We start from the raw sequence: 18,039 nt of genomic DNA, 5'->3' as shown, positions 1-18,039 counted from the left end.
TCTTCACTGGAAATTTCCTCCAGATACACATTATTTATTGAAACTTTTGGTACATCTATTACCACTTCAATTAATTAACCCATGAGTCTTCCACTTTCTAGAAAGATCTAAAGCAGGTGTGACATTGAAAAAAGCCTAAGGCTAGAGCTGAGAATAAGAAAACTGAGAGAAGAATGATTTGACCTGAGGGTAAGCCTTTTTACCAGTATACAACATTTTCTTTCAAAGAAAATATTTCCATTGCTCAACATTCAAGGTCAGTATTTTTCATTTATTTTTCATTTATTTAGACTAAGTTAGGATAGACAAAAGTCAGCGCACACATTTCAGATGATTTGCAGATGACATGATCAGTTTATTTACTGAAAACATCCAATATGCATTACATTCCAGACATGTTCAGACAGATTCCTTCCAACAGGTCAAAACATATTTCCAAGCAGGAATCATATAAAATATTCTTTTCATTTCTTTAGCAGATTCTAAAAATACTTAAAATATATTGGATAAAACTTTATGAGACACATGTTCAAAAAACTGTGTCATCTGAAGATAAAGCATCCTGCATCTAAGAAGTATTATGGGAGTTAAAACTGAGTACTAATTCCTCAAACTGTGCTGCAATAACAATGCTACTTTACCTCACTACTTTGTACTACTTTGCATTTTTAGAAGGAGAAAGACATCTTCCAAATCAGGCTACTTCTAGAGCAATTTTCCTGAAGTAATGGAAAGAGAACTGTGTTCAGGAACTAAGTTTCAGTCAACACACTTGATGGCAACCAGCTTATTTCATGGCCACCACATGAATGATTATAGTGATTATATCCTGTATATTAGGTACTGTTTTTACAACTAGGTTTCACAATTTTCTCATATCAAATGAGACAACAGGAGACAAGCTATTTTTTCCAAAAAATGTTCCTGATTGGTGCTCAGAATTGACTTTATTTTTAGATCCTTTTGGAAAGTATCTTCATTTAATAGATTCCAGTTGTCAATCAGGTCACATGTTGTTAAAATTACTTTTTCTTTCAAAGTCTGATAGACTCTTTACTAGATGTTAAGCATAAGAATTGACAGATACTTGCCTGTATCTCAAAATACTGATAGTTTGGTAGAACAAATTTAACAAGCTGTAAAAACATGTTTCTGGCACTAACTGAACTCTGCACTTACCAGTGAACTATACAAATATTGCTGCTACAAAGTAAGATTTTCTGATCAAAACCAGAAATTAAGTTAGATCTAATTTGTTATGGCAGAGGTGAAAAGTAGCGAAGTAAGAGAGGACAACTCAGTGGGGAAAATGGTAGGTGTTTAAACTAAATATGTTTGCTCAGCAAATAAATTAGTTAGTTACTACACCGAAGTCACAACCAAGTAAATTTGATCACAAAATAGCTGAGCAGGAGAATATTTACTTCATAATTAGCAAAATTTATTTTTTAAAACTAACATAAAGTCATAGAGGAATAGAGAAGATTTAGGAATTTTCCCCAATCATCTTATTAGCCTTAAAGATAATAGATAATAATAGCATATTTTACAAAATTCACATTGCAGGAAGGTACTTAATCTGTGAAAAGTAACCTAAGTGCAAATGCCTTAACTAGCTTTGATTCATTACAGTAACATTTCCTCAAGTATTTTGGTTATATTCACCACGTTTTCTGCTCTTTGTTCTTATACTGTGAAGTTAATATATTTAAACGATTTCTGAAATGCCTTAACATAATTTCATAGATGTACTTAAGGTTTCTGTATTAAAAAAATAATAATAAAAAAGCCCTTGTATGAAAAAGGAATTTTAAAAGCCTTCTGTTCTTCTTCACCAGAAAGTTATCATGCAATTTCTTTATCAGTGATATATTAAGCCTTCTTAGTGAAATTCTTGAAGACTGAAATCATAGAAGTGTTAAGGCTGGAAAAGACCTTTATGATCACTGAGTCCAGCCATTAACCTAACACTGCCAAATCACAGATCAGGTTGTCAGATAAGGATTTCTTTTTTACTTCCCAGAAATATTTCTGTTAGTGAAATTACTTTCTAGTATTATGGTGTTTCTTTTGACCTGTGTAGGAATTGTTTATAATCAGATACATTGTAGTCATTCCATCCTATTAGGCAATTAATATGCAAGAAATACTTACTAATCTAGTGATTTACCAAAAAACAATTAATGTAAATCTTACTGGCTCAAAAGTGTCATCCATTTAGCAAGGTGAGCTCTTTAAATACACATTTTTCAGTTATTATTTTAAAATAAAATGTATCAATAAAACTACTTTTTCCCTCTTGCTAAATATTTATGATCCTGTTTTGTTTTTATTAAAAGTCAACAGCTGTCTTTATATAAAATATACATTTTCATATTGAGAACTGCACCATTTTTTGTGCCTCACTTTCCTTTCTTCCTTTTATCATTCCCACTGTGACCCTACAGTGTCTCCATTAACAATTATTAAATTATACGGGGAGAGTTAATATTTTGAAAATATTCATGGTGTTAATATCATACTCCTCACACAATTTTACATACAGAGAGAAGGATCATGTAATCAGCTTTCTAGTGGTATGTCATTCATAGGTTGAAGCTGTCCAATAACACTACCTAGAAATAAGAAAATTAAATATTGTATGCAGACTTCAAGCCTTAAGTTCATCGGAGAATTGAAAATCAAGAAGAAATTCTCTGTTGCACATAAAACATTCCTTTTTTAACATTGTTTTTGTAAAGTGCATAGGAATACATTTTTTTCCTCTGTGTTTATCATTAAAGTACTTGAACACATTAAGAGTCCTCAGACAGGAAACTAGATGGATATCTACTTTTTCATGGCGTTAAAATTTTATATCTTTTTAATTTAACTCCAGTGTACTGTTTGCTTGCACACTCCTTTTAGAGCAAACCCCCCACATTTTGCAAATAGAGACAAGATGATGAAGTTGTGGTTTTTAAAATTTTTTATTTTAACGTTCTCCTTGTAAAGATTCTGAGCAATATAAACTGATGCTATTGCTTTTTCAAATTCATGACTAGTCATAGGAAGAGTAGTTGACAAAAATCTGGATTTTCACTTCCTCAAATTACTAATCTTGTCATTCAAATATTATGTGCACTTCAGATTTAAGGGTACAATCCTGCTACCTCTACTGGTATCTGAAATGTCATAGCAGGGCACTTGCTTGCTAGAACAGCTACATTAATACAACTCCCCTGACTCCGCTTCATGCTGTTCCCTCGGGTCCTGTCACTGGTTGCCAGAGAGAAGAGGCTGGTGCCAGCTCTCTTTCTTAACTCTCCCTTTACTACATTAATTGCATTGCACTGAACAAAACTGCGTTGCTGTAATGGCTTCCATACTAAATTAAGTTTGGAGTAACACCAACTGTTATTCAAAGAGATGGCTGTACTCATACAGTCTTCTTGAAACACATCTTTTAGCCACAAAGCATTCACTCATGATTGACTCCCAAAGGATTTATATGCAAGGACCCTGCATATAAATGCATGCTCACCAGAAGTGAATTTACAAGTTTAACAATAGGAACTGTCCATTTCTGGATAGTTCTGGACTTTCCTTCTGAAATGGCTTGTCTTCTGACGGTACACAAAAGCTCAGAAGACTCAACTTCAAATTCAAGTATCCCTTTTTCAAGACAAAACACTCCGGTATTGCACTGTAGCTCGACAATGGAAGTTTAAGACATTATGGTTACAGGTTTCTGCTACACTTCCTCTTAGAAATTGTCATGCCTGTCGCAAATACAGCTGAGGAAGATGTATGTTCCCATTTCAGCAGTTCAAGTTCCAGGCGAGTACCCCTTCTTAAAGCCCTGTTGCAGATGTATTCGCACAAATTATGGGCACTTGTATGCATTTCTTTCTTCCATCTTGGCTGTGCAATGGAAACATGCAGCAGAGAGATCAGGCAAACCACAGGGAATGGCAGAACCCTAAAATACTGCCCCTCAATCTTTTGAGGAATACTTTCAGTGCAGGTAGCTCAGTGTGTACCTGCAGTGCAGCTGCAGACTGAGCTCTGGGTGGCAGGAGCCCCAGGCAAGAGGCTGTGAACTGGTGGCAACCCTTTGCAAAACAAAGGAACCTGTGGCATTGGGCAGGTGATTGGGACACTCTGAGACATGGCAGGAGCCAACAACTCAGCTGGAAGACCTCAGACTATAGTGCACATAGTGGGGGTATAAAAGCCCAGGGCTTCCTTTGTTAAGGGTGCCTCCTCCAATGCACCAGCTTGAGCTCTTATTCTGTTGTTGCACCGTGATTTAATTATTTTTGAGGATTCAGATATCGGAGACTCTGCTATGGGAAACTTGGGGTCAAACCAGTAAGGAAACCTGGTCTGACTGTGAGCGTTCTGAGGGTAGGGAGTCAAGTGGGGCACCCATTGGTTGCTGGAGCCGCTCACTGTGAAAGGACTTCAGTCTCAGCTTTGGTGGTGCCAGTGTGACTGCCAGAGCAGTTCCTGGATAGTCAGACAGGGAAGTTCCCATAACCAATCCACCAACCACATCTGACAGGACTCTTACAATGGCTGTGTGATAGATACTGTTTTGTTACACACATGCACAGAGAAACCTGTTGGTCTGTCTGGTTCATATATGACAGACAGAAATTGTATTAATATTTAGCTTATTTTTCAAGAAAACAAATCAATATGCCATTTTCCACACCTTTAATAGGAAGAATGTGAACTTTATTTGCCTTAACAAGGAACAAATAGGACTCTCCACTACCAGGTTAGTAGGTAGACACACGTCCTTCTATGCTACTGTGCCTTTTTGTGTACCTGAGGAGACAGCCATGGGTCTCTCTGCTAGACCTAACCCATGCCTCATGGGACAGACCAGCTGCTGGTCAGGGCTGCCTTTGGCTGTGGCACAAAGAGCACCAAGTTCTAGCTCATGTCAAAGCACGCCGTGTGGTTTTTTCCCCCCACACCTGAGGTAGAAATGGAGGGTGGATGAGGAATGGCCGCTTGCAGTTTTGACCTGAAGCTCACCCAGGATAACCTGTGTGCCTCAGATTCACCTAAAAGCACAGCCAACATGCACCCTTTGGTTTCCTGGCACTCTTGAACCTCAAAGCTGGTTATTAAACGACCCCAAACCTCTGTGCTTTGGTGAGGCACAGCCATAGCCCAAAAGCAGGACACGAGGAGTGATAAGGGACAAGCAGCGAACAATGCAAGTCACTGATAATGCAGCCTGGCGGATTTCAGGCGGGCTTTCGAAGGTGTCAGAGAGGCTGCACAGCCACGCAGCCCGGAGCTGCTGTGGCGGGAAGCTGCAGGAGGGAAGGGAGGAAGGAAGGTCCGGCCGGCTGCTGCCGGCGCCGCCCCTCGGTGCGCCACAGCGCCCCCTAGCGGCAGCTGCCGCAGCGCGCCCCGGCGCCTTGCTGCGCCGAACCTTGCACGGCTGTGCGCCAAGGGGCGGGGCCACTGCCTTATTTAAATATCACGGAGCCTTATTTGCATGCCACCAAGATGGCCGGCCCAGCGATTGGCCGGTTCCGGAGCAGCCCCCCACTGCCGGCCCCTGTGCCCACGGAGGGGGCGGGGCCAACCGAGAGAGGGGAGGAGACACGGCGTTCATTTGCATAGCGGCCCGGCGCGTGCGACGCGGGGAGGCGGCGTTGGCGCCCGGAGCGGGCTCCGAGTTTGAATCCACGGCGGCGGCGGCGGCCGCTGGGGCGGGAGCTGCCGCGGGACGCGAGCGCGCAGGTACCGCGGGGCGCGCTCGGGGCGCGGGGGCCGGGCGGGCAGGGCACGGCAGCGGCAGTGCTCGCTGCTCCGCGCGGCGGCGGCGGCTGCAACAGTGCGCATGCGCGGGGGAGCTGCAGCGCTGTACGCGCGCATGCATTGGAGCACGTGACCCAGCTCCAGTGCAGCGGCGGTGGCGCGCGTGCGCGTCCCCGTTGCTCTCGCGCGTTGGCGGCGGCGGCGGCTGCGCGGGCACAGGTGGGTCCGGCGGGGGCGCGCACGGGGTAGTACCGGGCGCCCGCCTGGGCGCGACGCGCAAGGGCGAGGCGAGGTGGCGGCGCGTGTTTGGGTGGGACACGGGCGCGCCCGGCGCCTCGAGAGCATTTCCTCGCTCCCTGCCGGAAATGCGGTGGCGTGGCCTGGGTGGTGCTGTGCGCTGCCGGGAAGGGCCGCATCCGCAGGGCGGGCGTGGAGCGTCGCAGCGCATGGGCTGTGGAAGCAACGAGGGGAAACTGTTGGTCGTGTTCCTACGCTGGTGGGCAGCAGGGCATTATTTCTCTACTGTGTGGACACACCCGTTCGCTGGAAACCAAATCGTTTCTGTGTGGGAACAGAGAAGGTCGAGTTGTGCTTACTCACGTGATGCCACCAGTAAACAAGGCCCAAGCGGCTACTCGAGGTGTCATGGCCGCCCACATCAACATGGCAAAGCAGTTCAAGCCATGTGCTAAAGAAGGTATATTCGAATTTCTGTTATTCCTTAAATATTTCAAATACTGGAATTTTCCCACTGATAAGAATTTTACGCTTTAATTTTGAAGCCTATTACAGGTATCGTTTTGCCTTTGCGTAGCTTGTTTTTCTAGCAGATCCATCCTTCTCTTCCTGGATTTCCCAGTTGTTGGCGGATATTCAGTGGAAATGCTGATAGTAGGATATTTTGTTGCTTAACAGTAACCTTGGAATAATTTTACGTAACATGACTGTGATCATTATCATAGACAGACTTACTGGAAAAATTGGATGGCATTGTTGGTGGAAAAGTACTTGCTTAAAATCAAGCAGTGAACAGCTCTGCTGTTCTAGGCAGCAGTCAGTGTGCTTAAAAATGCAGCCTTCAGTGACAGAAAAATGTCATGCATCTAGACATATATCATACTGACCAGCAGAAGTAACACCATGTTAATAGAGATGTTTGTTTGACATTCTAAGTTATACAAAGAAAAGAGGTGTTATTATGGATAGGTTTAAAGGAACTTGATTGTGCAAGATGAGAATATTTTACAAGCGTGCTGTTTGTCTCTCTTTTGGAAGTTAAAATATATGCTTGCACTTGTTACAGTTCATAATACTTACACTCATGTTTTCAAAAACAGAAGTGTGAAAAATGTGTCTAATCTCTGCTTAAATGTGGAATCAGTAAGTCAAATATTAAGTCTGTACGCAACCATCAGCTATCAATCTAAAAAAACAAGCGATTTTCTAATTTGATACTGGTTTTTGCAGTCCTGTAGGAAGGTATGAAGGAGAGTGTTGCTGCAAATATTAATAATTCCTTACAGGAGAAGAAATCAAACACAAAAACTACTGCTGTTTGATACGTGATCTTGGGTAGGTAATTTCTCAGTTTCAGATCTATGAAATGGGGCTAATGGTTGCTGTCACGCCAATCATAAAATGAATTCGCTAATGACTGCACTTATGCAATTCGTGAATTATGATAATTGCATCCACTATTTATTCCTGAAGTATGGCAGTTATTTTATTGGTCTATATGTCTTAAAACTAGTAAATGAAGTTTGTATGTACGTACAACCTACGAAGCATTGTGCTAATACTTCTGTTTTCATTGTTCTTAGTTTAGAAGACTTAGTACATTGTTTGAGTAAAAGGTATTTTTATCAGCTGCGACTTTTTCACCAATTATAGCACTGCTGAGCTGATGCTTTTTCTCTGATAATGTGGAACAGCATTGTGTTTTGCTGTATGAAATAATTGAGCAAGACTGTTTTGGATGTTGCATAAACTTGAAACCGATCATAGCAAAATTTAGTTGCAGAAGAATACAATAATTACTGTATGCATCAATTTAAGTAGTTATTTTGATGCTTTTATTGAGAGACCTGTTGTCTTCTATCCTCTATGAAGTCTGTTTTCAAGAAGATGCTGACTGCAATAGATACGGATGCCTTACTTGCCATGTTTTCTACACTTTTACAAGCTGTAGTTTGTATTATTGTACTCATTTCACAAACTTACAAAATCGAAATTAACTGTAGTATGTTAGTTTTCCTATAAAGGTTCGTTCAGTAATGCTTCCATTTGGGACATAAAACACATAGGCATATGCTTCCCCACTGGCATGGGAGGTGATTTTGCCAGCTAAGAAAGAGCCTGAACAACTTAGGAATAAAAATAGCTTGACTTTAAATACTGGTTTTACAAAATCCAGTGCAAATAGGAATGTTTTACATGTTCAGTAAGTTCTAAAATACTGATGCCTAATTAGTAACTCGGTCTTCATTTTCTTTCTCTGTGCGTGTTTTCTGTTACAACTAGAAATATTTCCACAGTGGAAAGGACTGGACTAAACCAAGTCCTGTATTTTATTTCCAAAATAAGGAAAAAAGTATCTTATTTCTCACCAACTAGATTACTTTAATAGTGTAATCATTTATTGAGTTTATCTGGACTTACAGTCAGAAACAACACTTATGGCAAAAATGCCAAGTTTACTAACAGAAGGTAAACAGTAAGGCCAAAAGCTTCTTTAAACCAGTATGTTGTTCTTACTAAATAGCATGCATGTTAATGCTTTTATTTCCCTTTTTGTTCTGCACTTGGTGTCTCTTCTATATTGTAGATTAGTTACATGTTTGTATTATGCTTTTATGTTGAAAATTACGGCAATGACACATGTACATCACAGTTTTCATAAGAAATAGTACAAGAAAAAAATGAAGTTGCAAGTTAGAAAACTGTTATTACGGTATGTGAATATGGGGAGTTGGGGTTTTTTTTCCCCCTGATGTATGTTTGTATAATAGTATTTTTAAATTCAATGAACTCTAACATTATTAATATTTCTGGGAGTCATCTGTTGTTGGTCGTTGGTTTTCTTTAGTACGTGGTGTCATTCTGAGATATTCACCTATTCACACAAAATAAATAGGAACTCTTAGAACTGGTCAATATAAACGCTACTTTTATTATATAGGTTTGTAATTCTGGTGTTTCAGTTCTACTCATTGCACTGTATGCTGTACTGCATGAAAAAACCTGTTCTAATTCCACTGTACTGTAAGAAGCTGTTTATCAAGCAGCAGTGACTTATCCAAATACAGGATGGACAGTAAGATAAGGCTGTTCTGTGGGGCAACTTTTTTCTTTTGACAGCTCATTGAATATAGTTGTTCTCTAAAGTGATCGCTTTTCTTGTCAAGTCAGGCAGCTGTAGAATGTCTTAATCTTTGAGTACAGTTTAGACATGAATTGCGTAATACTTAATTTTTAAAATTTCTTTACCTTGGCTGTGGTTTGGAGATTAAGACCTGCTGCCTGATGCCACAGAATGTAACTAAAATACTTTAGTATTTGCTTAGGAGGATCTGGAACATAGATTATATCAAGTTTTGAGTTCTGGTTAATTTTTTTAGAGCAAAATTTTGCATGATATTGTGGGAATCTTAGTTTTTATGTGTCTGAAAAGATTTTGTGTATTTTATATGTTTCACGTTTTTTGCTCATGTTCTGGTTTTTGTAATTTTTCCCTCTCTATTTAGTAATCAGAGTCAAGAAATTCTTGGGTTTATACGTACAATGCTTAGGTCTCTGAAAGCATCTAACTGAAGTACAGTATTAGCCTACAGATGAGACTATAAAAATGAGTGTCATCAGTTATAGATATGAAGTACTGGCATTAATTATTTAGAAACTGGATCTTCTGAATACATCAGTATTTTTTTACAGAGGTGAGCAATTGAAGTGTGATGCAGAAAGGGAAGTCTGGTTTTGTTAGTTTGGAGGAGATTTTTTTATTTTAAGATGCGTATCCTGGTTTTAAGTTATGTTCTAGTTCTTATCTCTGTTTTTCTTTGACTGTGTGAAGATACTTACAGGCCAAAAAGCATCCCAAAGTTGAAAGCAGATCTTCAGTTGCACGTGACTTTTATGCAGCTTTGTGTTTTATGCTTTCATCTGGTTTTGTATTAGTGCCAAGCCAGAATACTTTCAGTGAAAACGCATAGAATTGTTTGGGTTAGAAGAGACCTTTAAAATCATCTACTCCCAGCTGCCCTGCCACATGCAGGGAGACCTTCCACTAGACCTGGTTGCTCAGAGCCCCATCCAACCTGGCCTTGAAAAGTTCCAGGGGTGAGGCATTCACAATTTCACTACTTGACAGTACAGTGCCTCATCACCCTGACACTAAAGGTTTTTTTCCTGATATCTAATATAAACCTGCTGTTTTTCAGTTTGAAGCCATTGTTGTTCATTCTATAACTACATAACCTTGTAAAAAGTATCTTTTCAGCTCTTCTGTAGATTTCTTTCATAAATACTGGAAGGTTCTCTAAGGTATCTACAGAGCCTCCTCTTTTCCAAGCTGAATAATTTCTGTTCTCTCAGCATTTCCTCTTGGGAAAGGTGCTCCATCTCTCTAATCATTTTGGTTGTCCACCTTTGGACTCACTCCAGTGGATCCATGTCCTTTTTGTGCTGAGAACCCCAAATCACAGCAGGTGGGGGGTCTCACCAGAACAGAGCAGAGAGGCAGAATCCCTTTTCTCACTCCTGCCCACACAACTTTGGATGCAGCCCAGGATACAGTTGGCTTTCTGAGCTGCAAGTGTACATTACCAGCTCACATCCAGTCTCTCATTCACCTGCACCCCCAAGACCTCCTCAGCAGTACTGCTCACAATCTATTCATCCCCCAGCCTGTACCAATAGCAGGGGCTGTGCTTACATGCAGCTTAAGTGTTGCATACCGGCAAAAAGTTTTATGCTTTACATTAAAGAATGCATGAATAAATTTATTAAAGTGATGTTTCTAAATTTTTTGCTAAAAAGACAGATCTGTTTAACAAGTTTAATTTTTTTGGTTAAGCAGAAAATTGCAATGCCAGATAACATGGCAAAGATTTCAAATTGTGTCATAGCCCTAAAAATTGTAAGAGAAGTCTGCTCATTTCTAGTGCAGTAGTCTAGTTTTATGTGAACATTGATTGCTAATTGTTCTGTTCTTAGTAGTTCGGGGAAGATTTGCTGGTTTTCAGTAAACATAAAGCATAGTTAAGTATCAGAGATAATTAATACCTGTAAAGTTTGTGGAAACAAACAGCTGGGGTGAGGAGAGGCTACCAGTGTTGGCAGCAAGAAAACTTGGAAATTACGTGTTGTTTTGGGGGGATAATTTGCTGTCACTACACAGGCAGTGTCCATCAGAGCAGTATGGAGGCTGTCACATCAGCACGTGGCTTCAGACTAGCTGTGTACCTGCACTCACCTGGTGTAGTAAGGCACCAGTGATAACCTGAGTGAAAAGTAGAAAACCAATGTTTATAAATCCGTAAGAAATACGGAGTTGCTAGTTCCATTGCTCCTTCCTTGTTCTGTGTAGTACAGGTGGTGTATCCTTTTTAAAATTGCCAGTATATTTAACAGCAAATCTGCCCTCCTCATTCCTCCCCTATTTTTTGGGGTTGTTTTTTTTTTTGAAAGTGAAGACTCCCTGGTGGTGTACCTGAGCGTACGGTACTAAGTATATGGTATTAAATAACGGCCTGATTTTCACTTGTATGTCACTTTCCATCACATCACAGTGAAGGAATTAACAACGTTGTGTAAGTGTATGTACGTTGTATAAATACCCTTTGTGTTCCTTTGGTAGTTAGGGAAAAAAGAGCAAACCATGCTTTTTGTTGTATTTTGAGCTGTGCTTGTTATAAATGATGAAAAACTGTACATAAGAGTTACGAGGTCTTATTTCTTTCATGAACAAACATCAAATCATTTGAGATCTTAGGAAATTAGATGGCTGGGTGCAAAGTGGGTTTTTCTGTAAAAATATATTTTAAAAAGTATAAAGGTCAACTAACAGACCTACTTGGCTGTGGGTAATGTGGATTTTTGTAATACAGGAAAAGTGCTTTTCCCTTCTAAATGCAGTTTCTGAAAATGTTTTCAAGTAAACTTATATATTCAATCCACAATTTTTATTAATTATATGACTGTGGATATAACATGTAACTGTTGAAATTATTTCTATGTATTTTCTGTCATTTTGTACTGTCTCAAGTATTATCTTTCATTTCACAGTAGTGTAAAGAAATGTTATGGTAAAAAAACCCCAAAACAATTCCCGAAACAAACCAAAAATACATTCATCCTGTTGTCCCCGCACCCCCAAAAGAAAAACCCCAGCCAAACAACCCAAAATCTGCCATGTTACTTTTAACTTCATCTCCAACATGTTGCAGTTTCTGTAAGGTCGTTTTTAAAAAACGTTGGATTTGAATTTTTGTTCTTTCAAAAATGTTTAAGCACCTCAACATAAATGCTTGCTGACTTCAGTCAATGCACTGAAAATTTCCCTCATTGATCTGACCATCAAGCTGCTTGGAATGATGAAGAGTCCTTAAATGTTGTGCAGACTTTTGTCTCTCGTAACTTCAGTATTCCTTATCTCATGATTACGGACTCTTTTCTTTCTGACAACAGTTTTAAGTAGTTTTTACTTGCGGAGTCTTACATGAGAGATGTTCCTTGAAGTCAGTCTACTAGTCTGTGTAAAAATAGGAGTAAAGGAGGGTTTCAGTGAACAATATTTTGAGACTTCAGTTGAGATACATACAAATAGTAGTAGTTCCTCCTAGTTTGTCAGTGTAAAGAACTGTTGTGTCCACTTAATGTTAAGTAACATATAAAACCCTATACAACAGCAAAAAAGATTAATAACGGAAAAGGGCAAGTGAGAATAGCGGATAGGATGTGGTTTGGAAACAAGCACTTCTGTGGTTCTATGTAAGGATATTTAAGTGGTGTGTGCGAAGGTGATGCTACTTACACAGGGCAATAATTAGAGAAACAACAGGTTGCCATTCTCTTGTGTTTCTTGGTTGATGTTCATGAGAAATTTGGAAAATGGAAGCCCTGTTTTAATTTATGACTACAGCAACTGAGCTTAGTGAGATGATATTAAAGTGTTTTGGCATGTTATCGAAAGAGAGACGAGTTCTTATCATAACATGTTAGGTTTAAATTCCATTCTGTAGTCCTACTAAAACATTTTATTCTGGGGGGGTTTTAACTAGAGAACCCATATAAATGTCATGCTAAGTAGCAATGAAAAAATTGTAGTCTCATGCTAGTATAGGAATTACAGATTAATGTAGCTTCACTTTTAATATTTCTTGGGTCAAAGCATTTTCAGAGGACTTACTCCACTCATAAATTTGCATTTACTTAAACATCGGGTTTTATTTTAAAATTAGTTTGATTAATAACTTCTAACACACTTTAGAAACACACTTTGGTGTGTTAATGGAGGTATATTGAAGGGGACATTTAAGTTAATGCACATGGTTTCTTACTATTTAATAACATTCTTTGCATCCATGTGTCTGTGTTAATGTATCAGTGCATCTGCATGTTCATGAAGCATTCTGACAAGGCAAGACATTTGTAGCAACAGGACTGTGACACGGATTCTGTTTTCTCTAGCTCAGGGAAAACGTTCTCTGAAGTTTTTTTGCCAACTTGTTGTTTTGCCTGTTCAAACCTATTTAAGTCATTGTCATCCATACGTCAAGTTCCAAGACTTAGTGTTACATAAAACGCGGTGTTGTACAAGTGCAGCTCTTGGTTTCTGGGTTAGAACATCCCTATGTTTTTGGCGATATTCTTGAAATTATAGGACTTGAAGTCAGACTTCACGTTTTGATGTACAAATTTCGTAGATACGCTAAACACAGAATTCTGTTTAAAATACTGCTACTGGAAAAATCAAAGTATATTTGTTATACAAATTGAATACTTATGTTTGAATTTTGAAATCTTCAAATTATTGTAAATTCCCACAGGCTGATGGTGTGGTATATATGATATTCAAAGTAAGTAACAGTGGGTATATACCTGTATAATAGAAAACTTTTCTTTCAAGTTGGTTGTAAACTTGATTTTTAGCTTAGTAATAGGTGTTGGTGAAGAAAAGCTTCATTGTAATGGTTAGCTTTAAATTACCTGTAATGAACTTGTTCTTCAATGTTCACAGATCTGCTTTTTGAGAAATATGTCTTTCAGGCATTTGAATTTCAAATACATTCTTATTTCGTCTTCTAAATCTGTACAGTAGTATCAGAGACAGTCAGTGGAGCTGTCTCATATGTGGTATGTGCCCTTTCTTGTACTACAAATCGTGGTAATACAAGGACAACAGGAAAAGCCAGATGGTGTATTTCACCATTTTTAAAGTTAGAAATACTGACTGTGGTGCTGATGAGTGCATGAGACAACTGCTGCTGGCGTGATTAGTCAATGAAATAACCAGCTACAGCTGGCAACAGACAAGCACAGTTACATAAGTTTAGACCTTTTCATAATTGAAGTGGTTGGAGGGCATGTTCTTCTACTTTTTTGGGGAGGAGTGACTTACTGTGCTGCGCTAATTTTGGATCACAAAGATTATTTTTTGTTAGAAGGCTAGTAATTTCCTTTAGAATTGCTGCATGGGCTCTTGCAGGTATTTTAAAACAGACAAAGCTGGATATTATAGAAGGAAAGTGAGGCAGGTATAGAGGAACTCCCTCCAGAACTGATGGATCCAGTGTTGCCTCTGTGAGAGCGCATGATTGGTGGTAATAAACAGATACTAGAGCAAAACCTGTATTGGGTTTCATTTTCTGTTAAACTTGTGTCTTTGTTTGATAACCCCTTTGTCCGCCACCATAGGTTCTCAAACCAGTTCTTCAGGAGCTGCTCTGTTACAAGATTCCATCAAAATTCCTTAAGTGATTCTAAATACAGCTCTTCTTTGAAAAACTTAACAAGCTGCATTGCAGTCATAAAGAATTAGATACTTGGTTCCTGCAGACATTGGAGTTCTGGAATGTTCTTGGGGTATTTGCCAGCTTTCTTATAAGGTGAACTTCATTTATTCCTTCCAAATAAAACTTTCATTGGGCAACTAATGTAATAGAATATTTCAAAGTAGGTGGAGCAGTACAAAGATATAGATTAATTTCTTAAGTGGTTTTGGGGTTGGTTTTTTTTTTCTTGTTTTGTTTTGGGGTTTTTTTAAGCACTGAAGTGAGCCTGCTCTTAGAAAGTATTCCCTAATGTTTGTCAGTTCTGTGCGTGATCTGGGTCTGTATTGTGACTCTTAATACGTGACGTGGATTCTGAACTGCCTTGGAGTTGAGATTTTAAGTATGTGACACAAACCCTGGATCACAGGCCTAGCAGGGCTGCCTCTCTGGTTTTTGGTTTATTTCAATTTTCCCTTTACTGGTGGTGCTAGGTAGCTGCAGTGTTGCAGCTGTGCATTAACCACTTCCTGCCTGTCAAAGAAACCACTCCTCTGCTCACACCCATCCACCCATCCCTTCTGTGCAGTTTGTTGCAGCATGGTAAAGAGGGAGGTGCTTTGCTATGTGTTTTACCTCCTGCTGAGTTGTCACTGATTGGCTTGTCTTGAGAGAGCACTGCAGCCATCTTAGTCGTATTTTCAGTACAGCTAAGACAGAGCCGTTTCAGAATGGCTGAAAAAGTGCTCCATGCAGCAGTTCAGCTTGACTGTGCGAGTAGAGCTGTTGGCATCACATGCTCCTGACCTTAGAGGTGAGCACCAGCTCTGCTTTGCTGAGAAGCAATTTCAAACCTTGGTTAGGCACGGTTAACTAATTCTAAGCTGTATAAAATATGTTTAAATGCTGTTGTCTTTTTTTTTTTTTTTTTGTCACTTTCACTGGGTTGAGGTATTTTTCATTTGTTTTGTGGTATTTTTGTTTTTTCTCCCCTTTCTTACTGAATTAATTCACAGATCTCTATCTTGTCTCAGTTACAGGATAGATTAGCTGGGACAAGCCAGGTCAAATATCATATTTGTTCTGCTAATCAAATTACTTTATTTCGGCTTACCTTCTTACCAGGCCACAAGAGCTCTCATTCTGTGCTGTCCCTTTCTGAAATGCTTGCCTCATACTTTAACTGAAACATGAAACAAACTCTTTACATACTTAAATTTTTGCAACCAAGTAATTAGATTTGATTATCATTTTTTCAATGTGTAACTTTTCTGGTGGTAAATAATTACAATGCCTATATAACTACATTAGAAAATCAATGATTATATAAATCGTTAACTGTTTTGCAAGTAGCACTTACTTGCTACTCAGGAATAATGCTACAAATTCTATGGAATTACTACAAATGAGAAGATGGAGGTTTAGAGATCCATCACTGTTTCTTTTGTATAACTTAATTGAAAGCTGAGTTTCAAAGTGCTAGTGGTTTTACATGGCCTCATGTTTTTTGCTGTATGGTATTGGTTGGGGACCTCGCTGTTATCCTTAAAACACATTAAAAGGTGCTGTCTGTGTCAAGGGAGATGAGGGTAGGAGAAAAGTAACGCGCAGCTTTTTTCCACTGGGGCGTTGAACAACAGAAAAGAAGAAAGAAGGCATTTTTTTTTATGAGTGTATATTTAATTTTCTTGTTCTGTCTTACACTTAGTTCAGGTCTTCATGGGTTCTTAAGTTGCACCTAAGTTAAACCAAGAGTAATGAAACAGGGAATTTCTTGAAGTTCTCCAGGAACATATCGGGAGCAGCAGTCAAGCTGGGTAACTCATCAGTGTGTATGCTGCTCACAGTATTTTTCTGGCTGAAGTTGAACTTAGTGCTAGGGATGAGAAAGCTAGTCTAATGACAAAAGGTTCAGTTCTTCCTCAGAATGTTTGCACATTAATTTGGTGCTTTCGGTATAATCTGTTAACAAAGCACTTGGTTAAGTTAGTTTTAAATATCCGCATATACTGTCTTGTACAGTTAATGGCAACACACTGTAAAGACATAAAATATTCTGTGCAGACAGTGCACGTCAGATTCTCAGAACACGTAATTTCTCCATGTTTATTTTGTTCATTTGATGAAATAAACTCAGTATACAGAATTTTTAAGGTGAGATGGATTGGTGACTTCAATGAGCAGTAAATTTTTAAGTAATTGGTTATAAAAATTTTCTGCTTTAGGGTAAGAGATAAGAGTAATGCAAATGTGTGGTTAGAGGTGGTGATGAAAAGCAGGTAGTTTTATTATTTTTATTGATAGTGGAACTTTGTTTAGTGAATTTGATTCACAGCAAATTTTAGTTCATAGAGGATTTTTTTGATTGGGTAAGATAGTTAAGGTCCTGGGAACATTTGGGTACTTTCAAATGTCTGAAAATTCAAACCGCAAATACTAATTAAATACATTTGTCTTGATAAAATGTGATATTTTGCCATACCTTTATCTCATCTAATGAATGTAGATTAATAATGTAGTGAAACAATAATCTTTCTGGTTTATTGCAAGACAGTCTGCCATCCTGACCCCAATCTTATAAATGATTACTGAGGTTTGTGTTTGTGCGTTTTTTTAGTCAGTTATTGTTGATTAGTTCCAGATGTTAATAATTCATATTGTCTACAGGAAGTAGAAACATTTCGTTCTTTGAAATCACCAAACTCCTACACTGTAATTTCTGGAGAGGATGAAATTTTATGTTTAAAACATACTTTACCATACACATCCTGTGGCGGTTTGTTGGTTTTTTGGGGGTTGGGTTTTTTGGTTGGTGGCTTTTTTAAAGAAAACAGCAGGCATATAAAAGTTATCCTGTGCAATTTGTTTTGTTGATTTAAGATTTCTCTGTTGAACTTCTCTTTAAATGGGAGCATGAAAAGCAGAATATTTTCGGCAATCACTGTAGGGAATGGTTTTTTAGATGTATTACATTTGAGTAAAATACTGTATTTTCAGACCATGTCTTTGATATAGTGCTTTTAGTGACTTTTTGTTGCCCATTGTCTTTTTTTTTTTTTTTTCCTGTGAGCTGAGTAAGCTTACTCCCGTTTTACAGAAAAGTTGCAAGAGCTCAGAGAAAAGCCCTTGTCTCTGTATTTCCCCTTCCCTTTGGTTTTGGTTTCCTTTGCTTTTTAACAGGCCATTTTGAACACCCATTTTCAGAAGCGCTGTACAAAATGACTGGCCCAGCAGGGAGCAGTAGTGTTTTGTTGGATGAACTGCATGGGTAGTGTGGTTTGGGGGT

The 18,039-nt window shown here is 38.8% G+C and overlaps 1 protein-coding gene across 8 annotated transcripts in view; it reads left to right on the top strand.

Annotated features, from left to right (window-relative positions):
- Nucleotides 1-5,513: 5,513 nt before the first annotated feature.
- Nucleotides 5,514-18,039, top strand: part of ATF7IP (activating transcription factor 7 interacting protein) — an 88,587-nt gene continuing 76,061 nt past the window's right edge. For 2 of the 8 annotated variants that reach the window (XM_032107047.1, XM_032107039.1), the window contains exon 1: nucleotides 5,515-5,748. The gene's annotated coding sequence lies outside the window, so the exon portion shown is untranslated. Of the gene's footprint in view, nucleotides 5,749-5,850; nucleotides 5,986-6,341; nucleotides 6,464-7,233; nucleotides 7,339-18,039 lie in introns of those variants that run through there. The other 6 variants (XM_032107040.1, XM_032107041.1, XM_032107045.1 and 3 more) reach the window with 6 other exon arrangements.

This window comes from Corvus moneduloides, chromosome 4 (genome assembly GCF_009650955.1).
Source record: "Corvus moneduloides isolate bCorMon1 chromosome 4, bCorMon1.pri, whole genome shotgun sequence".
NCBI classification, from domain to species: domain Eukaryota; kingdom Metazoa; phylum Chordata; class Aves; order Passeriformes; family Corvidae; genus Corvus; species Corvus moneduloides.
This window is presented reverse-complemented; position numbering and strand designations above follow the sequence as displayed.